This window comes from Apis cerana, linkage group LG13, assembly GCF_029169275.1.
Source record: "Apis cerana isolate GH-2021 linkage group LG13, AcerK_1.0, whole genome shotgun sequence".
Classification (NCBI taxonomy): Eukaryota; Metazoa; Arthropoda; class Insecta; order Hymenoptera; family Apidae; genus Apis; species Apis cerana.
In genome coordinates this window covers 5105121-5130243 of record NC_083864.1, presented here as the reverse complement: position 1 = coordinate 5130243, position 25123 = coordinate 5105121, and the positions used below count along the sequence as shown (strand labels likewise).

At 45.1% G+C, this 25123-nt stretch overlaps 1 protein-coding gene across 4 annotated transcripts in view; it reads right to left on the bottom strand.

Moving 5' to 3' along the window:
• LOC108000176 (basement membrane-specific heparan sulfate proteoglycan core protein) overlaps positions 1-25123 on the bottom strand; it is a 199964-nt gene that overhangs the window by 172450 nt on the left and 2391 nt on the right. For 3 of the 4 annotated variants that reach the window (XM_028667837.2, XM_028667838.2, XM_028667840.2), the window contains exons 1-2: positions 24934-25069; positions 21328-21490 (exon numbers count right to left, since the gene is read on the bottom strand). The gene's annotated coding sequence lies outside the window, so the exon portion shown is untranslated. Of the gene's footprint in view, positions 1-21327; positions 21491-24933; positions 25118-25123 lie in introns of those variants that run through there. The other variant, XM_062083778.1, reaches the window with a different exon arrangement.

The window sequence follows — 25123 nt, the reverse complement described above, 5'->3', positions numbered from 1 at the left end:
GTTGGAAATTGAATGGCGAAAAAAGAAAGAAACAACGCGAATGTTAATTATTTGTTTTGCTGCTTTAAAAGACTTGCGAAGGGTTTGACGGAAAATATCAGAGAAGCATCCGAGCGTGAACGCATATTCTCGCCAACGGGTTACGTTTTAATCTTGCTTTGACCGAGTTCGAAACGAATCGTAATTTCCTATCATCGATGGTGAAATTGAATCGGCCAAGAGTTCAACAAGCTTCTCGAATTTCAACGTGATACCTCGTAAAAATTTCATTAACAGTAAATACAGTCCTCCTTCCGCCTATATCCGTATTCCACTTCGATCCCGTGTGCGGTGGAACAAAACCAAAGCGCGTTTGAGATGATCAATCGCGAGGATTTGTAGGATCGATGGGAAACGATCGTACAGGAAAAGACGGAAAACGGACGAAGGGAATGAAATAATAACCGAGGTTCTTCGGAGGGGGGAGGGGAAGGAATAAAATATAAATTAATATCGATGAAAGGAGTCGGATAAAGGGTGGCGCATGCTCCAACTTTTGCGTCGTATCGCGTGTAATTTTCATCGGTGATTAAATTCCTGTTCGCGAGCCTTTCGATTCGCCTCGCCAACAAATGCACGCTCCCGGCCCTTTTATCTTTCTCCTTTGACCCCTTCCGAGCGCGGATTCCACGCGCTAAGTTCCACGGGGAAATTCATACGCGCGTGTCACCGTCCCCGTCCACGCAGACATCGAATCGACTCGCCCTCGCTCCTCCCTCGCTCCTTCCTATATATTTTTTTCCCCTCCCATCCCGTTCCCAGCGAATCCCAGCTTGTATTTAATTAAAGCCTATCCCGCTGGCCAACGTCGATCGATTCTGATCGACGATAATTGATCCCGCCACGTCGTTGTTTCCAGTCCGACAGGAATAGTATACCGGACCCGTACTCGATCGATCCGTTTGCGTGTAATCGAACACGGAAATGAGCGTTTTATTGGGAGCACGTTCGGCCCGAGCTAATAAAAATTCCGCGCAGCTAAACCCTCCCCCCTCGATACAGACGGCGACATTTGGTTCGCGCGCCGCCTCGATACGCGCGTAAATAGCGTTTATTAATAAACCCCCTCCTCTCCCTCGATTCTCGCGTGGAAAACGATAGCATCGGATAATCGGTATGCAGCCACGCTCCAAACTCGTATCAAAGAAATTCTGCTCGTTTCAGTTTGGGAACAGTGCTCAGACTGCCGCGTTAACCCTCCAACTCGGATTCGCGCCAATTTTGGCACGGGGAATTCGCATCGGGTGAAGTTTCGTTGCAGTTTCAACGATCGTCTGGAAGAAAAGGGAACGGCGGTGGGAACGGAAACGAGAGCGGAATTAGTCGAGTCCAACTGCACGTTCGTTTCGGATCGGGTAAACAGATCGATGACGAAGAGAGTCGTTTCCGATCGTTTCCGGGGATATAAAGTTGAGACAGACGGATCGTCGATAAATCATCGATGCAACTTTTTCTTTCTCTTCTTTTCTTTTTCTTTTTCTTTTTTTGTTTTTTTCTCTTGCACGACCTATCGATCGTAGCGAACATTATTCCATCCAGCCATCGCGAATTTATGCCGTTCGGAATTTCCTGTCGTTACCCCGTTCGAGTATCGAAATTTCCTTTACGTCAAACGCTGCGAGCGTTACGTGGAACGCTTCTTATATTCGAGAATTGTTTGTTAAAGGAGTTTGTATCGAGAAGTAAATTACGGATGGGAAGAGAAACACGAAGGAATTCAATTTCCAATGCAAGCAGCAATGGTGAGATGCGAAAGAATCTTGGCGTAAAATTCGGTTTACGCGGAGATCGAATCGCGTTAAGTGATCGGCAAATAGAGGCACGATAAATTTCCAATTATATAATTAATTCCGCGAACTTCATCCCTTTCCTTCTCTTTTAAATTTCAAAGAAACTACGCGCAACGAGAAGTAGATCATTTTTATCAATAAAATATTATTCGTTTACGTAACGAAAATTCTATTTTATTTTCCTCTCGATCATTCTACTCCAACGATCCCCGATTCATCAAAACTCCAAGGTCCAAGGTTCGAAACCAGGTTATCTCGCAGAAGTCGGTAGACGCTTTACAAACCCTGCGCTCGAAAGGTTTAGTTCGCAGGTGGAACGGATCGTACGTGGGCGAATTTCGAAGCGAGGATGCCCAACTTCGAAATCGTATCGATATATATATATATATATTCTATATGTACATATATAGAATGGAAATACGGAAGTAGGAGGCAGAGATTGACGTGGAAGTGGGAGGGGGTGGATAGGAGAGCGTGTAGATTCGAGCTCGAATGCTATTTCGCCGCGACGCGAGGATCAGCGAGGAAAAGAGAAAGGATTTCCGGATCGTCGCGTTGCATACAGAGCGACCCATTTTATTTAGTCGATTTGAAATGTGGGTCGCGGTAAGGTTATACGTCGAAATCGTTGTTTCCTATCCCGATCCAGCATAGATCCTTTTGCGACGCGGCGGGTCCTCGGCCTGATATTTTGCGTTTTCATCCGAGAACTTAACTCGCCCATTTTAATCCACCAATTTTACGAATCTCCCTCTCCCTCTTCCCTCCCTCGTCCCTCGTTGATGATGCTCGCGGTTGAAAACGTTCCTCGCGAAAGAATGGAAAAGTAAAAATGCGTCCTTCGGTAATGAGGACGAAATATTCGAAACGGAGGGGAATTTTTTTGGGGGGACGATTTTCGTCTAATTTCTGCTATCCTGAGTTTTCGCGTTCCACATTTTCCAAAACAGTTGTACAATTTTAATGATTTCGTAATCCACGTATCGTGGATTCTATTCTCTCGAGATATCCGTGGCCGAGATTTGACGTACATATTTATCTCTCTTTCTCTCTCTCTCTCATTAGCCGCAGAAAAATTCGACGGGAGTAGCACTCGAGAGAAGAACACTAGAACAGAGATGATGCGAAGAGAAGATGCGAAGACCGAGCTTTCTTTAAAGCGCGTTTATCGTATCAATCTCAATGATCTTTCCAAGGGTAAACGGTATTAATAATTACATCGATAACGCAAATGGAAAATAAATGAATTCCACGTATCCTGTTTTATTCTCCGCGCTGTGTCTTCTCTCGGGATATCCGCGGTCGAGACCCGTCATACATATTTATCTGCCGTTCCGTGATTAGCCTCGGAAAAATTCGGCAGGGGTTGGCCATTCGAAATGAAAAGAAATCCGCAGAGCGGCGAAAGGAAGAAGGCAACGAGGCGAAGAAAAGAAGATAGAGGCGCGGAAGATCTCGAGCGAGAGGAATCGAGTTTGCATGACATTGGAACGGGAGTATGGTTGCACAACCCTTTGACTTCGGGTTGGTCCGATTCCGAGGGAGTCAGAGTCAATCTCTCCCCCGAATTGTTGGGGGAAAGTGAGCGAGGAAAATGGAGAAGGTGAAAAAAGGACGGAAAATGAAATAGGAGGAGGAAATAAGAACACACTCTGCCATAGGAACAAGCAAACCTATTTCCTGGCTGCTGCGTGCTCCAAGAACGAACAAAGTTGCCGCATTAGAATTTTAAATCGATCGCTCGTCGTTTCTCGGATAGAAAGCCGATCGTAGACAGTGGTATAGGCAGACGCTTAGTCAGGCAGATCGCTAAAGTGGCGATCGTGCGTAATAAAATGCTTCCCTATGGCGGTTTATATATTTTGATGAACGTTGTGTTCGAATACGATTCGAAATGGTAATAATATCCGTTTGAATGTTAATTTTACGTATCGCGTATGATGGCATCAGACGGAAGGAAGAGGAGAGAGACGATCGAAGAAGGTCGAGATCGCAAAGAGAGAAATTCACGATGAAAATGCCTCGCTATTTGGGGATAAAGGAGGCGTGTACACTTTCTCGCTCGCGAGTCGAAAACGTTTCGCTTTCGAATAGATAGAACGAATAAAGAGAGAGAGAGAGAGAGAGAGGGAAGGAGAGGCGAATGGGGGAGGAAAAAATGGAAGAAAGCGATGGCTGGATTAATCGATAGCAGCAGTCAATCACGCCACTGTAAATAGAAATCGTTGCGATTCGAAACAAACGACCGGTCGCTGGGAGCGGAATGCATTCCGCGCTATTGCACGCCACTCTGAAGCACAAAGAGTTTGTGCGTTTCACAGCGGAACTGAGTGAGGCATTCGCATGGCGACGATGCGCTGCCACGAATGCGCGCCAGTTTCCGTGGAAAGATCACCGGAACCTTTATTAACGCGCATCGATATCCCTCGTCCTCCGAATCGGCATCAGATTTCTCGTAAAATAGCGAGAAATCTGCGGGATCCGAGGATCGATATCTTCTTTGTGAAAAATCAACGAGACGCCAGGAATGCATCCTCGCTTCTTCCTCCATTCTCTCTCTCTCTCTCTCTCTGTCTCGAGGTAATACCTTTCCACGAGTAAACGCGGTTGGATATTTATTGCAATTATCCTGCTAATTGCCCGACGAGATCTCCTCGAGGTAAACTGCGCGAGATAAGGACGGTAGATTACATGGAAAGCATTAAATGTAACTCGGTCGAATGGGATTGTTTCACTCTTCTCTCGAGAGCGAGGGAGAGAAAAACAAAGGGGGGATTTGAAATTCGCTGTAAATTTAAATCCTCGTATGATCGATTCGTAAGATAATTTAACAAATCTCGTACGAAGATTGAAGAATAAAGGAGAGAGAGAGAGAGGGAGGAAAGAGATCGACGTCGGTTCAATTTTGTATTCTCAAGGTTTGACGCGAGCCGTTCCCCTCGTCGTACACTGGATACGATCCCTTGACACGCGAGGAACACGTGATTCGCAGGAGGAGGAAAGAGCGAGCGGAGGAGATGTTCGCCTTGGACGAAATCCAGCGAGGCGATACGAGGCGCGAGCGGATCGATGGCGGAATCGCGTCGCGTAGATTCGAAAAATCGCGAACGATGGGGCAGAGAAAGCTGAAATACGGGCGGAGAAGAGGAAACGGGCCGCTTCGCCCCGATACACACCCGTGACACGTGAAACTATCGGTCCTCCGATCGGCGAATTTCCGATCGATGGATCCGACGATTGTCGAACCGATACGCTTTCCCTACCAGCCTCGCGTCATATATACGCGCATGCATATGGCCGTGGAAATGGCAGAATTATAGAACGACGACGGTCCACGTGACCGGGATTATGTCGGTCGGATGAGCACAAAGAGATTTCAAATCAAATATGGGAGGCGCAGCCCGGCGGATCACGAATTCGTCTTAGCGATGCGTGTTTTCGCTGCTTCGCGGGGAAACATCATTTTCACGATCGAAGAAATGATTTTCTTTCAAAAGCGAAATTATATTCGTATATGGAGAACGTATATGGTGATGTATTTTCGGTACAAGGTTTATTCGTTTATATTTCGGCACGATCATGCCACGTAATCGTTTTATCGTCGACAAATAAACACGAATAATAATATCATCGATTCGTTCGCAGAAATAAAAATGATATCGTTGTTACTTGGAAAGGATGGATCGAGATACGTTTTCTTAAATTGGAGTGACCTAAGCCCGCGATTAGGGTTTCTCGAAATACGCTCGATCGTTTGATATTTCTTTACGACGGGCCGTGGGTCAGAAAATGCGCGAAACAAATATCTCAATTCTTCCAGACCGCTGAAGGAACGGTACGACGGCGGGAACTGGACGGCTAAAAAGCCGCTGGGAATCGTAAAAAATCGTCTCCCTCGAGGGGGGAGCGAAGAAAAGAGCAGGGCGCAAAGAGTAGAAAAAAAAAGAAAAAAGGAAAGAAAAAAAGGAAAAAAAATCCGCAAGAACGTTTACATTGGTATTCAATGGCCACGATTGAACTGTAGGTTTTCGGGTGGGCTAAAATGGAGAAGCGGGCAGGAATGGGAAAACTCATCAAAGCCAAATCCAGGATTCTGCTCGAGAACCGTAGAACCCGCGAATCCCTTGAAAAAATACGGATATATTTTATATCACTTTCCATCCTGCCATTTGACCTCTCCTCCGACCATTTATTCCCCCTTTTTTGCCGATGCACGCACTTCTTTTTATAATGTCCTCATATTTTCTTTATTCCTTTCTTTCTCTCCTCTTTCTTTTTTTTACAACACGAACGAATAGGAGAATTGTAAAAACGCGAATCGTAAAATTCGTGAAAACAGGTATAATTAAAAAGATACGCGTACGTGTACAATTTCGGTTATTATCGGAAATAAACGGGAGGATTGAGAAAAGATACGCGCGAAAGGAGAAACGAATCGAGGCACGATCGTGGGAAGAGGATTATGAGAACGTTTACACGGACAGAAACGTTTAATTTCAGTCGAACATGGAACCCGGTACGCTCTCTTTTCCTGGATGAACGAGGATATAACCAGGAAGCGGGAGATAAATAGTTAAAGGGTTTTCGACGCCGTAAAAGCGAACGTCGGAATCGACGAATGATGTTATTTTTAAAGGGTCCCTAAAGAGCGCGTGGAAAATGGTGGAGAGCATGGAAAGGCTAATAAAGACCTTTCATCTCGAAAAACGTATTATCCAAAATGTCCTGCGGAAAATCGATATCAACCGTTCATTTGCAAATTCATCCTGTCAATTACCAAACCCATCGATTGCCCATTTCGAAAATATTTTCCTCCCGTTAATCGAAACGCTATATATATATATATATATTCACTATCGATTGTTTCAAATCGACAGTACTGTTTTCTCTTTTCTTTCTTTCTTTTTTTTTTTTTATTATTACAATACCAGCTCCACACGATGGATCAACGATTATACCATATTGGAATTCGATCGATCCTTTGAACGTAGACAACGTAGAGAAGACACAATCAGGGATGTACGATCATAACACTCAAGAATTTTGTACCGGAATTTCAATTAGCTTTGTCCACTTCTCTCAACTCTGCCTTTCTCTCTCCCTCTTTCTCTCTCTGTTTCTCGTTGCTCCAGCTCCGTGACACCGATTCACAGAGAACAACCTGACCTCGTACTACTCTCTTTCTAATTTTCATCCATTCGCCAAGTCTCGTCCAACATTTTCGCCGCACAATTCGTAACGCGCTCAGAAATTGTTCCCTTCTTTCCTAACGACTGCGCCGTTTACAAATACTCGTCAAGATTTTCTTTCGTTCTCTCTCTCTCTCTCCTCCTCTCCAGTAGAACAGCTCAAGGTAAAGTAGCCCATCGAAAAAGGGAAGGAGGAGGGGAAAAAGAAAAAGAAAAAAAAAGACGCAGCAACGTTTTCGACCTCGCGGATCATTTCAACCAAAACGTTTCCTCGCAATTGCGCTAATGACAACGCTCCGGCGCTTCTCTAAAAGAACAAAGCTATAGTTCTCTTCAATAGAGAGAGAGAGGGAGAGAGAGAGAGAGAGAAGAGAAGAAGGGGACGAAAAAAGCTAGGGAAAGGATGGAGGAAGAAGGGAACAAATCGTTGACAACCGGCTACCGACACCTTTATTATTACGGCCTCACCATAGCCCCGTTAGCCACGTAACGGAGGAAGGGTGCAGAGGAGGGTGGGCGCCACGTCCAACTCAGTTTTCCTACGTACTTCGTTACGTATTCATAAATGGGACGCAGCCGGAATATAGGCGGACGGATAGAACACGCGGAATTCGTAATGTCGATTCCCGCGTCGGCTCTCCTCCTCTTGTTCCGTTATCCGCCACGACCCTTTCGTCATCTTGCCTCTCCCCCTCCGGCCCTTTTTAACCCTCCCCCCTCCAACATCCGGCGCGCGCGATTTCGCCGCGATTACGTGAGCGCAACGTCACCACGTTCGAAAGGAGGACGCTGATGATGGTGGTTAGGGGGCAGCGATGGGACTGATCCGATCCTCGAGCACGAGAGAGATGATTTCGGAAGCAGATGTGCAATTTTTTTCTTTTCTTTTTTATACCATGAGAAATTTAGAGTCGCGTTATATATATTTTTGAACGAATTTTCGAAAGATATTTTCAAGTGTACGATTTTTCTTCTCTTCGAAATTTTTATTACCGGGGGAAAAAAAGTTTCTTTTTCTTTTCCTTTTTTACGACATTCGGTGAAAGGACTCTGACTTTTAATACGTCAAAGTTAAAAAAAAAGTGACTTGAGTAGAGGTGTACGGGGAAATAACTGGACATGTCCAACTTTGAAACTAGTCTCGTGTAAAAGTTAGGAAATATGACAACCTCTTCTTCCGTAGTTTTTAATTATTAACGTCATCTCTCGTTTGAATCCATCGCTACAAGCTCCCGTATAGAGAGTACAGAGAAGGCAGGCGGTTTGTTAGGCGAAACGTTTGCAGCTGCCGTATAATTCCTATATTATCTTGTACCTCGTGCTCTAAATATCGATATGCGTGACATACCTCCCGCGACACACGTGCCCCCAATGCTCCACGCACTTTACGTACCTTCGCGCCTTCGAAGTGTCCATCGAAATTGAATATCACCATCCGCACGATTGGTTTCCCACCACCGATTGGTTTCGTTCTCAGGCAACTATTCCTCATCCAACTCTGATTCAAAATTAAAATTCATCGAATCAAACGTACAACGTTGATTACGATCTTCCGCAATTTCCAGAATTTCCAGACAGGGATAAGATATCGTAAACGCGTATCGATGAGATTGAATCATTCAGAGTTCGAGATTTCTTCCCTTCTTCTCTTCACCTGGATCGCGGTTTAATTCCTTAATTTCGGACCCGTCCGCGAGAAAAAATATCGATTTCCACGAAAGCTCCACACGATTATGCACGGTAAATCTTGCCACGATGTTCGAGTGTACGCACGCGTGTCGGACAGGTAAGAACACGTGTGAACCGCGTAACACAGTGGCGATCGATCGATCGATCGGTGACGTATGGCCGAGAAGTTAATCAAATCGTTTTCACCGATTTATCAACGCGACACGGGACGCGCTACGGCCCTCTCCCTTTCCATCGTTCGTCCATGGATCGAGGTCGCGCGTTACACAATACCGTGGCACAATATGAGATACAGAGGGGGAGGTGGAAGGAAAGCGGAACGATCGGGAGTAATTACTTTTCGAACGCGGCATCTCGATTCATCGACGCCGTTGGAAATTCGACGCCCATCTAGGAGCCGGTTCCCATTGTGTCGTTAACGCGTGGCTGCCGCTGCTTCTGCTCCCCGTTGAAACAACGGGGGTTCGTTCACCTCCCTCATTTAGGGATGCTCGTGAATTCGCGCGAAGATCTATACGATCACATTCGCGTGTAAGCGTAGCGCTTTAACGATGCGTAGGGGATAGAAATGTAGAAGGAATCGAAGTTTCGAATCTCGAAAGGAACCTATTTTTCCCTGGATCGATGCAAGAGACGATTATATCTTTTCGGCTGGATATTTGGGGAGGGTGGTGGCAGATTGGACCGATGATCGGGTCGGGTGAGCCGATAGGGGATGCAAATTATGGACGGGTCGGAATATTATTCTTTAATATCGAATTGAGGATATTGAATCGAGGCGATGCGGCCAACCATGCGGACCATGAAAACGATGAAAAATTGGCCGGCCGCGTTAAGCGTGCAACCATCCAGTAGAAGGCATATTCTAGCCGGGCCACGTGAAGAGGTCGGGATTAAACCGCGAGTGGGTTTTATATCGTTGCTAATTCAGTTAATGCAGCGTCGTTATCATGCCCGCGAGACGCGATACAAGGGCCATCGCCACCAGCTACCGGTGTGTATAATCGAACACGGACGTTGCAACGATGGCGCAACGTGTGCATCCGTTACGGGAAGGTCTGATAAGAAAAGGGGAAAAGTTGGCGCCTTTTCGGTGGCCAATTACGGCCACGCGAGCGAGAAGGCTCCAGCTTTAATAGCCGCGATTCAAACACTTTGGGATTCGAGATGAGATGCGCTTTAAAGATTCGCGCGTACGTTAACAACAACGTTGAAACGAGGCTAGAATCGATAGATAAGAAAGAGCGGAAATTCGTAGCTCCGAAGGAAGATTAATTTTCCACGTGTACCTGAAAAAAGAAAAAAGAAAAGCACGCGAGGAAAGAAAACGGAATCTAAGTAACGATCTTTCTATCTTTTCCAACGTTCGATTCGTTTCGTGATCCGCGACGAAATTATATATATATATATATATAAAACAAGGGGAGTTTCGTTCCCAAGGATGAAATTGTCGTTTGCGCGAAATTTTGATTCGACGATGGAGCAAAGCTCTCGCCAACGTCATATCTCCTGTTCCTCACGTGCGTTCGAAGGGTCGCAAACCTCTCAGGAGCGACACTCGAACGAGAAAGTTGGCGAAAGAAACATCTTTCGTTCCCGATGGAACACGTTTCGGATATTATGTCCGAGGTATGGACGTAATGAAGTATCGACGAAACCTACGACGCCGGAAGAATTGGCCGCAAGAAAGAGAGGAGTCGTAGGGGAGGAGCCGTGTCCAGCAGCGGCAGCAGGCTGGTGAACGTGAACCGAATCATATTTCTTCGACAAACTTTTTTCACCGGAATTTACCGTGGACAAATGCCGGGCTGGACTTTCGAACGGAAGAAGTGGCTGGTGGTGGAATCACGGCTAGGAACGGAAAACCACCACCGTTGCGCCAGATGTTAGTAGCCGGCCTAACCTTCCAGAACAGCGTTTCTCAAACTTTCCCGTATCGCGGATCTTCCGGTTACACGCGCTTCATGCGATTGCACCCCCTACATTCGGTCAGCCAATTTCGAAATAACTACGACGAGATAACTTTACCGGTTAAAAGGATTCGAAAGGGTTGGACAGGAAGGAAAATTTTTCTCTTCGCCTATTCCTTACCTTCTCGCCAACCGACGATGAGAAACACTGAACTCGTCTCGTGGACGAAGAAAGAGAAGAGAAGGAGAGACTCGAAGACGCGTGGCGGTCGAAATTCGGGCGCATCTGTAAAAAAGATGTAAAGTGAGCGAATAGAAGGCCATAGAAGCCCGTTACACCGAGAAGATTGGATCGTAGGAAAATATTATCGTTGCCCGCATGCTCGAAATCACGATTCCTTTCGGTCCCCGATGCTCGAAACTTCGCTGCAATTTCGAGAGGACGTAAGGATATCGGGTATAATCGGCCCAAGGGGAATGTAAATAGATCCGAAATGTCGATTCGATCCTGATCCCGGTTAAGTGAATGATTCAACGGTTTGTCCATTTGGGACATTCGCGAACCGTCGTCCATCAGACCCGGTTATATCCTCTAATTAGTATCGAATCTTGGATCTCCAATTCAGATGCATCCGTTCTCCGTCCAAAGATAAAAATCGAACGTACCTGCCGTTATAACAGCAACGGTATCGTACGATTATTTACGATTATGATAATACACGTTACACGATGGAAATACAGGGGAGAACGTATTCGTTAATTAATCTAATGGGTTATAACGTTAAATCACGCGATATATTCGACCGTTTCGAATATGAAAAGCTAAATCACGTAAACTCGATGCGCATCAATACGGTTATCAACAGCTCGTGGAGCGTTATCTAGATTCTTTTATTCTACGGACTACTCTCTCGGTACAATAGCTGTCAAGAGCAGATTATAGGCCATTGTAGTAGCGACCGTTCAAAATCCATTGAGAGAACAACACGGACCCATGGTAGAAGTAATCAACTTTAGTAGGAGACTTATCAGCGCCACTTCAACGCTCTGTTGAGTTAATGACGGCCGAACAAGCCCCTGGCCAACAACTTCGCCAACAACGAACTGTGAAAATGAACGCTCGCGCGTGCCACGAGCGAATCGTCACGAGTTACACCGCGAGTCCCTCTCTCTCCTCGTCGCGCCATCCTCTTGAAAACTTGGACCATCGAAATCTCGATTAATCCGCGACACTTCAATCCCGCCGAGTTTAAATTACACGCGAGCGTACGTTCGGGCAAGCCGCAAAAGTCGGGCTCCACCAACGGCAAATTAGGTTCATTCGCGGCGATCCCTGTCATCGTATCTGTCAAACGCACCACGTAGACTGTATTCGTTCGTGACGCACGGGTCAACCGTGAAACTGAATTTATTCCTTCCCTCGTGTTAATACAGTGGCGTCATTAAAACGAAATTAATTGCCCCCTTCGTATATAGATACCGATAGAAATCTTTTACGAACCGAGTGATATCCCTAATAATTTACTTTCGTGTGGCGTGGATACGCAGCGGGCGCAATATACGACGCGGCTATTAATCTTGGGCCGAAGAAAAACGCAACGGCGGATAAATCTTCGTTTCGACGTGTCACGATACAATGACCGCGTGAAAAGTCGAATCCGACCAACTCGACGATTTGTTTCGAATCCGTTCGCGAATCGATCGTGGCGAAAATACGCGTGAATCTCCTCGAGGAATCATCGATGGGGAGGGGGGATGTGGAAACGAACATCGTATCGCGAGCAATCTGGTAATCCATTCTATAGATTTCTATTCCATGGACCGTTCTTTCGAAGAGAGGGAGTGGTAGAGTAGAATAGAACGGTTCTTAGTCAAACAAGTGGAGTAAACTCTGGGCAAACAGCAGTGGAATAAGGCTCGCTATGATCGGGCGAGTCGAATATCATGGCGCAACTCAAACAAGTAGAATAACACTATCCGTTGGTCAGGCGTGCGAATACCAACCATTATTTTTTATTGCTTGATTCTATGAAAGTTTCGCGTTCGTTTCCCATCCCGCCCCGCGTCCAATCTTCTACCATAGACGGCCCTTTATAACGGTAACAACCCATCGTGAACTGACCTGCAACTCTTTGCCCGCGAATCCGGTTGACCGCGTGCACGCTTGGCATTTGTCATCCGAGATTCCTTTGTTCTGCCGCCAAACAAACGGCCCCCTTCTCCCCGCAACACCTCGCTCCATCCCCCCCGATTCCACGTACCAATTCAACCACTCCGTACTTCTCTACACCTCCTGTCCTCCTCTTTCTCTTCGTTTCGAATCGAGTTGGCCCGTTGTTAACCTAGGAAAATCGATACGATCGGGCTAATTTTTTCCAATTAACACCGATTCCCTTCCAATTTTTCGAATCCTTCGAATCGTTGCGAATCCGGGAGGGAGGCGGCCAATGATCCCCGTCGAGGATTTCATGAGCGGATTTCGCGGACGCGTGGTTGACGCGTGGCAAACACGGCTGTCGATAATTTGTGCGCGTTCGCGCGGTACAAATGTCACCGGCTGAAACGGACCAATAACCCCGGACCGTTTGGGGTGTAACGGAGTCGATCAAACGTCGCCCATTGGCCGACTTGGTTCCCTTCCCTGCTCCAAGTGATTCCATCTCCGTCACGTAGCGTTGGATGGTTATCGCGCGACGAACAAACCCGGAAGGGTGCACGGTGTCACCACCCTCTCCCGAGGACAATCCGAGCCGGTCAACACTTGACCTAATCCGAACCCGAGTTAGCACGGATTCCCGGCTTCCTTGAGATTCGCGTGCCCGGCCGAGGTTCCGCAAATCGATATTCGATCGACCTTAATGGAGTATGCTGATTGGCGGGCACACGCCTGGAACGTGGCTAAACGTTGCCTTACCCCTGTGATTGTATCGTCACTCGGCGAATGTAATTATGCGATCGGTATACGTCTCAAGTGGGTGTAGTTAATCGATTGGTGGATGCCGCTTAAACGGGAATAAAATAATAACGCAGCATTTGTCGCGTCCTATAATAAATATTCCTATAATAAATATCCAAAGTTTTGATGAAAGGGAAAGATTCGAAGGGACGAAGTTGACCAACTTCGTTCTTTTCTCTCTCTCTCTCTCTCTCTCTCTTTGCGAATAAGAAGTTGCGCATAAGAAAAATCTCAACGTATTAATTAAATATTCTACTTTCCTCATTAACGCAAGTTTGATTACCATCCTGTCTCGGAAGGGGGAAAAAGTTGGCTCATCACGCGCGATACAACCGACATAATAATTGGTCGAAGCGAAACGAAGAGGAAATCCGCAGACATCGAGGGGGGGCTCCGTAAAAGTAACCTCGGTTGGATGCTGCCTTAATTTCTTTCGCCGTCCTCCTTCCTTCGCCCGGTATCAGTTCAGGGCTGTGCCGACACCCTGTACTCCCTTTTTAACCAACTGGCTGGCCAACTTCGTCTTCCCTTTCATCTTGCACCAAGTTAATTACATTTTTATGAAGCTTCATCTTTCTTTCCTAACGATTTCTCTTCGTAACAGGCTTTACATTTCACTTTGGGCAAACAGTTAACCATTCTCTTCTTTCGCTTCCTCCGCCAAACATTTACCTTTTCCCATTTTTTTTTCTTTCCTTTTTCTTCTCTCTTTTCTATTTTCCTTCTCTCTTTCTCTCTCTCTCTTTTTTTCAAGTTGCACAGGTTCGACAACGTCGTCGTTTACAAACCCCGTTTCACTTTCTTTCGCGCTACATCTTCCTCCCCCCTTCCAAGGAATCTGTTTATCGAAAGTTCTTTCATTTCGTTCCCTCCCCTCCCTCTTTTTCTCGCCTCTCGTCACAGTCGATACGGCGTCCGATCGATTAGTTCTGACGTCGTTCCGTTGTTGTATCGTTCCACCATCGGAATGGTATTCTCGACAACGCGACAGGGGAAAGAGAAAGAAGATAGCGCGAGAGAATGGACGAGACGTATATACAGGCGGGGATGGTATAGGGATGGTTCCGAGGTAAATGAGAATGACTTTATTGTCCTGGTTTCGAGGCACCGTTCCGCCACGCTATCCGATCGCAAAGAGGCGGCAGACGCTGGGAGGAGAGAATGGCGATACCGCGCGATCTACAAAAGTCAGTACGATACAAAGGGTTAGGGAAAAGAGTGGAAAAAGAGCGGAAAATTTTATGTATTCTCGAAACTCGATCCGGCGTGGCGGATTTTTCAAAGAAAATTTTTCGAATATAATGCCGCGTTTGAATGGATCTTCATCGGTTCGCGAGTAGAATAGATCCGTATCTGAACAGACGAATGGAAATATAACGGAATATATACATGTATATATATATAGATCCATCTACGAGCGATCGTGGAATGATGGCACGGGCAAACCCTCCATTCTTTCCAAATAAGGGACGATCGATTCCGTTCTCGACGATATCGTTAATAAATATTTATCCATTATCCAGGTTTGTTGCCCCTTTTCATCGCGGTACAGTTTAAACAGGTCCAAGTGGAAGATGAAAACGTCGTTGAATTACATTAAGGAAATCCGTCTAATCGTATAAATCTTGGCGGAACGTTGCTCGACTAACGAGTAACCCGATATCCGTTCTGGGATCTAGTGTCTGGTCTCGTCGTTAGATCCATGATTCAATAAGGAGTACTCCGCCGACCTTATCCCCTCCCCGCCCCACTCGGGGACACCTCCACTCCAGGCCAACTTTGTTTAAGTCCCACAGGGTCGTCCACGATAACCTTCGTCGGGATAAGATACTTCCATCGAATAAGTATTTCACCCACGACCAGACGATAAGGGCTAACTCTCTCCATCCTTTCTCTCTCTCGCTTCTTCCCTAAACCCTGCAAATAAATCTCATTAATCCAACCTTATCACCAAGGAATCGCCAATCTCGATCATCGTCCCGCTAATTTCGATATTCTCGCCGATTATTCGAAAGAATTTTAAAAGGAGGATACCTCTCGACGAGAAGGGAGGGGCCAGAATCTTTTCCACCACACGCGCCTCCTCGACTCGAGCGTTCAATTTTCCAGAATTTGCCGCGGATACGATTTATCCGGGTTCGTTGCTCTGGCCCATTACCATTGTTTCATTTTCTCATTAAGCCAGCTGGGTAGAGGAAAGGGGAGGGATTGATTAATTTACGGCGTCTCCGGCCTCCATTTCGCGATCGGTCACGTGCTACTCTCCGCGCCGAGAAACAATACAATTCGGGGAGCAAGGATCGGGAGATAAAAAGGGAACGCGAAGAAATGGGAGAAAGAAAAATTGGAAGCGGGGGAAAGGAAGAACAGAAGTGGGAGAACCGTTTTGGAGGGGAAGAGCGGAGAGGAAAGGAGCGTGAAGCGAAGGGAGGAGGACGAAGGGGGAGGAGAAAGAATAGAGTGGCAGCGGTGGACGTACGTTTCCCGAGTGTCATCGGGGCGGCAGAGATTTAAATTGTGCCGGCAACAAAATGGAAATGAGGGTTGTAGAATGGAGAATGGAAGGCGGTATAAAATAGAAAGAGAGAGAGAGGGAGGGAAGAAGGCGCGCGCGGAGAGCCCGCAGGATTCGCCTCCGTGGCGAATAATAGCCGGCGGATGCGGCTGTTGTTCCATTTTTGAGCTTGCACCCGTTCGTCTGTGGCCCCTTGTTTACGCGGCCGTTCGTCTTTCTCCGTCGACGACGAAGCGTGGGGAAAAAGGGGAGCGCGGAGGCGAGAACGAGAGGGAGGGAGAGACGGACGTGAGCGGCATACGTGCGCCACTACCGGTCAGGGCTACCTCTGCGAGACCGGTTGGCGACGCGCGCGACGTGCGACCGACGAGACCGGATATGCTGTGCACGTGCGCAAATTTCAAGGGAATATGTTTCAACCCGGTTGATGAATATTCACGTAAATAAGACGGCCGTTTCTAACTCGAGTCAGGTTAATGTAAATCCGGTGGAGGTGTGAAAACCGCGTACGGGGAATATGTATGGGCTTAAGGGGATACTTTAGACGGAAGGATTAAAAGTTATCGACGTCGATGCGCTTGCCTCTGTTTCCGGTTTGTTGCTCGGTTAATCGAGAAATTCGGTTCAATCCGTTCTCTCGTCGACTAGCAGTCGAGCATTACTGGGGATGATTCGAGACGTTTGAACGTGTCGAAAGAAACGAAAGATGACTTATCGATGGGGGGAAAAGACAACGATTGGGAATCAATTTCTGTCATTATATTTTTTTTCTTTTCCTCTGGCGAGTTTCTGATGGCAGCCGATGAATCGGGACTCGATAAAATGTAAAAGTGGTTCAATCGACCGATAGGCCGCAGGTTCGGTCGTGAATCCGTTCAGAAATAGATTTAAAAAATAATACTAGGGGAGGAGGGAGGAGGAGGGAACGATCGGGCCGTAGAACGGATATATCGTTTGTTTTCCCAAGTGGAGTATCCAGGGACGCTGCAGCCGACGCTTGAAGGAGATATAAAGATCCCGGCCAGCATAGAATTCGCGATTTCCTTCCGCACAGATGGTACGAAATGATCCTTTTCACTCCGTATTATATACTGCGCCCACTCCATACGTTCCTCCCCCCTCCTTCCCCTTTCTCTCTCTCTCGCCCCTTGAGAAACGTAGACAGGGCATATTTTGTTGTCGAACTACACGTAGCCACGTATCTTCTCTCCACCTGCAATTTTTCGACGAGTTATTAAAAGGGATCGAGAAGGAGAGGCGAGAATTTTCAAACGTGTGAGACGAAATTAATGAAAAATGATTGGATAAAAGGAAATTTTATAAAGAAGATCAAATATAGAGAGGTTCTATATAAGAATCGAAGGAAAGTTGAAGATGAGGGAAACACCCTTGCAATTCTCCGTATCTTTCTTTTTTTGGTCCGTGATCAGGCAGGGATCTACGTTAGCTATCGAACCTTGCCGTCATTTTTGCTGTCGAACTCGAAAAATTACCACCAGAGGACACGAAAAATCAACGCGAATTCTAAGGGTTGAAAATCTTTCCCATAAAATAAAAAAATATACATGCATAACGCTCCATCGTACATCTTTGATCTATTGTTGAAAATTCCTCAAATTGGATCCTGATAGCAATCAAATCTTTGCTACAAAACTTGACAAACGTTCCAAGCAATGTTCCAGCGATAATCGGATCGAAGAATCGCGTCGCACTATGTGTCGATGAATTTTTCATCGTGAGATCAACATCTTGGAAACGATGAAGGATTTTGCATAATTACAGTGGCCGATAATCGGGCTTTCCATCATGGTACGTTTACTTCAACGGACGAGCAATCTGCTTCCATCTTCCACTTGGACATCACTTCCGATTCCCCCAAGATTCGTGTACAAAAGTAAATGCCCTCTTCGACGTTCTCCGGGCCGCTTAGTTAGCCAGAGAGTCTAGCTTATGGATGGAGGATGCTCGCAATTCCGTCGTTCTGGACTCTGAAACCCTGCCAACCCCTCCTACTCTCGCAAATAGCCTTTTGTCCGACCGCAGCATTAATGCTCGGGGATTTTGAAATGTAATACGTAGGAAATCGGTGTGCCGATGATACCTCGTCGCCCCTTCTCGTTTATTAAACACTCCTCGAGATTCTAAGACGAAGTATCGAAACCGTGATATCGTACTCGTGAGAAGAATTACAGTTTGATTTCCGTGAAAGTTTGATCGATAAGAAAGATCGAAAAATAATTATTTGTTAAGATTCCTCGGAGGGGAAAAGTTTCGAGAGGGGTGAAATCTTTGGAGCAACGAAAGAAATTAGTCCTCGAATAAAAAACCGAGAAACGGCGCTCGTTATTTCGTAATTTCGTAGAGTATAATTTCGCGAATAACTTTATAATAATCAAATACGTCTCTTCTCTGGAATCCCTGGAGATTTCACGCTGCTGCAATTTTAATTTCTACCACGCGGATCCAGATTCCTCTACGATGGTATGATTACATTCTTTGAAGATCATCTTCGCAAACATCGAATACAAACTCGTAATAATAGTCTCCTTCTTCTTTCGCAACATTATCAATTGTTATCAAGGAGGAATGGGGCAAGGAGCAGGACGAGATATAGAAAGCTTGGTTTCCCTTATCATGCACTGACCGTAATCTTCCGTGAGGCGAACGCGCGTATACGTGTGCACATTGCCGCGCACGAGCGAAACCAGGAGGTTTGTATTAGTGTTACGACCTGTTGGGACAATGGTACAGGCGATAAATTAACAAATGAATTAAAAGCGTCGGGATAGAAGCTGAACAATTGCGGTTTCGATCCCATTCGTTGGTCACGTACGTTGCAACGGGTTTTAGCCAACGGGTTTTGTTGTTTCTTTTATCAATTATCTTCGAGCGAGGCCGGGGCATATTGCGAAAGGGAAGGAAATACAGAGAAAGGAAAGATTCGATAGTTTGGATAAATTATCGATCTCGATGCAATAAACGATCTTCGAGATTTTCGATTTCTCCAAACTTCCTTCGCATCGATCCATTATCGAGTTTCTCAAAGCGCCGGTCTTTGACTATTAACGAGCGATCGAGGGATGATACACGAAATTGGATATCCATTAACGGAATAACCAACGACACCAAGATCGAAATCACGAACAGCATCCAAAGTTTATCTTCGCTCTCCATCCGTTTTCTTTCCGACTTCTCCTCCAAGAAATGAAGTGGAATTAATGAAATTCGTTTCTCGGACGATCGACGCTGAAAATACGGAATGCAAGATGGAAGAAAAAAGAAGAAGAAGAAAAGATAAATCACCGGTTATTATTATCGAGGGAAAGAAACTCGGGGAGTAGAATTAGCAAATTAATTAAAAGTATTTGATCAAGGAATCCAAACAATCGGAATCCAAGTTTTTCGGTCACGTAACCGGCTCGCATTCGCCTTTTCCCCTTCTCCATCAGCTTCTTCCGCAATCCAGACCGTCCCATCCCCTCTGCACCACCACCCTTTTCGCCAACGTTTCGCCAAGGTGGAGGCAGATGCGCTAAATAGCCCGCAGGGGAAACCAAAATGCTCGCCTCCGTCGCCATGAATGTAGCTCGAGGGTGCATTTTATGGGGCAACGTTCGCCCGCCCGATCTTTCTCTCTGCGAGTCGACTATCCCCCAAAACTTCCAAGATCGATCATCCCTCTCTCGTTTACGAGGCGGAGATCGCGGTTTAAATTGCTCAAATCCCGCTACCTTACGAGGCCGCCCACTCTTTTATCTCGCCGCTCTCTCTCTCTCTCTCTCTCTCTCTCTCTCTCTCTCTCTCTCTGCGGGAATTTAATCATTTACGGGGGTTGTTTACCAGGATAGTAATTCGTAGCAACTATTTCTCATCTGTGCCCCGCCTTACGGCGCAGCCTTCATATTCGGCTCATAAAGGAGATTAAGCTTTTTAATCGTGTATGATTTCTCTGCTTCTTCTCGCTTGCATTCCCGGCTTAAAATTTCGTTTCTCCAATGAAATTCCGCTTGAATGCGCGCCGCTGCTATGCGGTATGCGCACAATTGTGTTACTTTGAAAGTAAACAGGCTCCTTTAAAACGTGCGGTCCCTTTGGTCCGCGAGAACAAAATTCACCGCTTCGGAAAAGCGGACGATTAAAATTCCCTCTCTCGGTAAATGTTCTCGAATCAACCGGGGTTGGGATGCTTCATGATGATGATGATGATAATCGCCGAGAACCTTGGACCAATCAAGAGGTTGTATCAATTATTATATTAATCTTCGTATTGGTAAATTTCCTGCAATTAGTATTCCAAATATCTTCCAAGGAATTGCCAATTTTAAAGCTCGTTACTCTCGTAAATCTCGAACATCCCAAATGTGTGCCACGTGTACGCCAAATAAACTCGAGTCGATTGTCGCCACGTGCGGTGTACTCTTTGACATGGCGCGATCACGTTGAATTTATAATATATAATAATTCAATAGAATTTATTGAATGAATCTGCTCCCTTCCAAAAATAGAATTCCGTTCCATCGATCGTTAATAGAGATATTAATTTTCGAACAAATTGTAAAAGAATGGAACGAGTCGAAATGAGTTAAGAGACACGGGTAGGAATTCTTTTGCTCAATTTACGAGACGAATTTTCTTTTTCAACGCGCGATAACCAGTCTCGAGGACAATTAAACAATTCTTAATTATTCGATGAAGATAACACCGCAACACAAGCTTGTTGTACCCTCTCCTTGTTATTTGCGAAAGGATAATACACGAGACTCGTTCTTTAACGGGAGAGTTAACGAGATCTTCGCGTTCTACGGGGCAAAAGGGGAGAAAAGGGGAGAAGATAAAAAGAAAGGAGGAAAAAGGGAAAAGGAGAAAGGAGAGGAGAAAAAAAGGTGACGCTAGGAAAGGTGGGTGAAAAATATTGTTTCGTGGACAGTTCCCTGTTGTCTCGCGACGGTAGACGGTAAAAAAGCGACGATAAGGCGAGGGAACTCTCTTATCCGACTCGATACAGCTCCCGCTTGTAATACACCGGTATTCGCTATGTTTAAAGGATCTCTTTTTCCTCTCTCCCCCCTCTCTCCATCGTGAAAAGCTAAGTAAATTTCTTCGCAACTTCGAGAGTCGAACGTTCCTGTAATGCAAAATAAGTATAGAGAAAGATGGAGATGAGAAGGAGAGAGCGATTGGACGAGGATGGAACGGTGTTAACGGAGGAAACGAATTAATTAATTGAATCTATAAATACCTGGTTGAAGGAACAAACTGCAAGAGAGCGGTGCTCGAGAGCGGTTATGTTAGGTCCGAGTTAAGTCGAGCAAGCTCTAAGACGGGATTAGATCGGGATTACCTAATATTATTTGATCTTCTCCCACGATGTAATCGCTGTTTCCACGATGAATTAATATAACCTGGAAACGAGACAAAAGAAACGTAAACGTGAAATTCTTCCAAGTTATTCCATCGATTTTACGGAGATGGAGAAGGATATAATTCGTGCGCGTATACGTGTATATAAGGAGGAAAGATATATCAAAGATTAAAAGATATAATATTTACGTCCGAAGGAAAATTCTTTGGAACGACGAGAGTTTTCCAAGTTGAGAAACAACTATCAAACAAACTCGTAAAAATCAATGTCCATTTACGGACGTACCGCGGAAAGACGGGAGAGAGAACGGGAGAGAAATCGCGGCCGATCTTTCGAGAGAGCAAAGGTGACCAATTTCATCGTAACTTTTTCCTCCCCGTTGAGGCGAGGTAGGTTCGTCTCACCTCAGGAAAAATACGGGAAACTCGTGATAGCGGTGAAAAAACGTGGTAGAGGTTGGACAGGGCAGACCTCCCCGGTGTACAAACCAACCAAAGTCAAAGTTTTCGAGTTGCATTAAAACGAGGGAGGGGAGAGGAGGAGAGGAAGGAAGATGAAATTCGCGAGCAGAGGGCGGGGCAAGAAGCGAGCGGGGGCGAGACGTATAATTTATGCGATCATAGATGTAATCGCATTTGAATATTCACAACTATGCGCGTCGCCAGAGCTGGTAACTTTATAATTACCAAGTAAATTACCTTTCCTCCGCGCCTTCCGACCCTTCTTCCTCCTTCCACTGTTTCCAACCTCCACCCCTTTTCGGATGGTCGTCGCCACGTACGGCGAACAACCAACCGGCCCACCACCCCCTCTTCTCCTCAGGGCCAAGTGGAGAGGGAATTTATTGAAAATTAAGTCCGATTTTATCGCGCGGAAACTTTCCAATTTTCTACGGTTACTTTCGCGTTCTATTTCGAGCGGGCAAGCCTGTTTAATAAATATCACTACCTGATTATGCCCCTCCAACGAGACGAGGGGATGATCGAACTTATTAACGAACGATAACGAAATACGCGAGAAAAATAATTGAGAGATTTCTTTTCTTTTCCTTTTTTCTTTTCCTTTTTCTTTAACTTTAAGGAGAAGAAAGAGAAAAAAGGGACGGGAAATGATAACAGACAAACAGACAATTTCGATTATTTCGATCTAGTAGCGAATCCATATAATCACGGTCGATACGACTAATGAACGTGATTTAAACGACAATAATGGGAATGCAATACGCGCACAGGCGTAGAAATGGAGGTACGTAATGTACGTGGCGCCTTAATAGAATACAAACTTCCGTTAACTATTGCGACTGGAATTATCTGAAAACTGTCAGCGAGTGACAACGAACACGGTTACCCGTTAACAGGAAAGTAATGCACGTTTCGAGGCCATAAACGATTGCCTCGAAATAGTTGGAACTCGTCGGCGCGGAGCAAAATAGGAAAGTCTCTGGGCTGGAAATGGACCAAGGTCCTCCACGTTCACGGAAAATCGAATTTCCTCGATAGAAACGGGCGCGAATTAAGTGAAAACGAATGGCTCGACATTTCCCACTAATTTCCACCAATTACTCGTTGTATCTCGTTTTTCTCGATCGATAATAATGTCCAACAAATCAACGAATACGCGACCGAATAAAAAAATTATTCTGTCCTTCAATCTCTCTTCGTGACGAGAAGAAATCTTGAAAAAAAAAGAGAGAGAGAGAGAGAGAAAAGAAAAAAAGAAAACAACAAGGAAGAAAAATATGTAAAATATCACGTTTGCATCCATTCGCGAAAAAGTTGCCAATAAAAAGCTTAAATTATACCGTGACAATGTTCCATGGCCAAAGTGGAAAATCCTCCAAAAAATAGAAGAGGCAAGGATTTATCCCGAATTCGACGTGAACAGAAGCAAAACGAGTTCCTTTTATCGACAGATATCCCCCGTTCTTCTTTTCCCTACCAACTTTACGACGCCTGGTGCCTCTGTATTTTTGCCTTTATCGGCCACCCTTCGGTGTGTCTTCGCGTGTATATCTATGAGAAGGCAGCCCCCCCTCCCCCTGTAACGGTGGTTGAATTTATTTATAAGTACTACCCTCCGGAGGCCGACAAAGTGAAGCCGTTTTCGACGGAAAACTGTAAAATCCTCTTTACCTGTCCGCGTTTCTCGTCCATCAATTATGTCCAGATTTCCATCCCGTATCTCTACGCCAGTTTATCTAAATACCGGATGAATAATTTCTAATAATTCTCCGTGATATCTTCGGACGTGTCTGTTCAAGTTTTAAAATTATTACAATTATCGCGGGGAGAACGTTATCTAGAATTATTGCTGGAAAACTGTGAAGCTGTTCACTTCGGGAAACAGAAGTGAATTTGTGAAGGATAAATAAAATAAAATGAAAAATAAATAAATAAAAAAGGATACAGAAACGAAAAACGGGTTTTCAATTTTGTATGGAAATTTGGGGAAAAAAAGAGGATAAAAGTAAAAAATGACAAAACGAATTCGAGGCTTTTAATCAATATAACCGACAAATTCCACGTGCGAGTTATTAAACCGATTATCCTAAAGAATTTGATTGGCTTTTCATATATTACAGAGAGCCTGCCCTCAAAATTTCCTGCCCTTCCTCTCTCCGGGGCAATAGAAAGGAAATGAAATTTCCAGTAAATTATTTTTTTTTTTCTTTTTTTGCCCGCACAAATATCCTTTGTGGATAACAGTTTTCTCAAGGGAGGTAAAAGAAACGAGCGAAATATAAGCGTAATTAACGTATATGTGTACCGTCGAAATTAGGATAAACAAATTGAAATTAAAAATAAATAGAATCGATCCACGAATAAACGAGCGCATAAATAATTAAGCGAAATATTGAAAATTTCCGCGATAGATTCGATAGCGATTAGTTTTGAAAGAAAATTCGAGCGGAAATTCCGCAACGGAACTTGTGAATCGAATTAATTAATCTGCTTCGCGAGATCAAAGGAAGATAAAAAATGATATTATCGAAGATCGCGTTCCGTCCCTGGCGTTCTCGCGATATGTGATAAAACGAAAGAATTATTTCTCGCGAGATTGACTCGAGTTACCGACTGTAATTGAAATTGCGAATTAATGGCGACCGCTTTGCATTATATTCTCTCCTCCTCGCTCTGGTGAACGCTTTCCCAAGTAAACAGAACCGAAATTAATCGCGATCTACGTCAAGGATCGATGCACAAGTTCTAGTTGCCGGCGAGTTCGATATAATAGAAAAAAAAAAAAACGAAACGAACGGACTGGATATGACGAAACCAAAGAGTGTGACGAAAGAAGGATAAATTTTTTAAAAAAGAAGGAGGAAGAGAGGGGAGAAATTTGCATCGAAAATTTATTAAGAAGAAAAAAAAATTCGAATCGAAGATTGATTCGCTCGAGGGAAAGGGAATGGAAAAAAAACAAATGGTCTCGCTTAAAAACAGACAAGCAATCAATCTTCGTACTTAATCGTATCTTGTTTACCTTATCACGTGGCTCACCCTTCCACCGCTACCTGCCAGCCTAGAGGGAAGCTTGGTGGGGAAAATAAATCCCTCGACAAGCAAAAAGGAGGATCACAACTAATTGTCGCACACATTGTTCGATCACGTGTCATTTGAGATCCATTGGTCGTCGAGTGAACGTCGACTGAAAGAAATCGAGTGAACTGAAA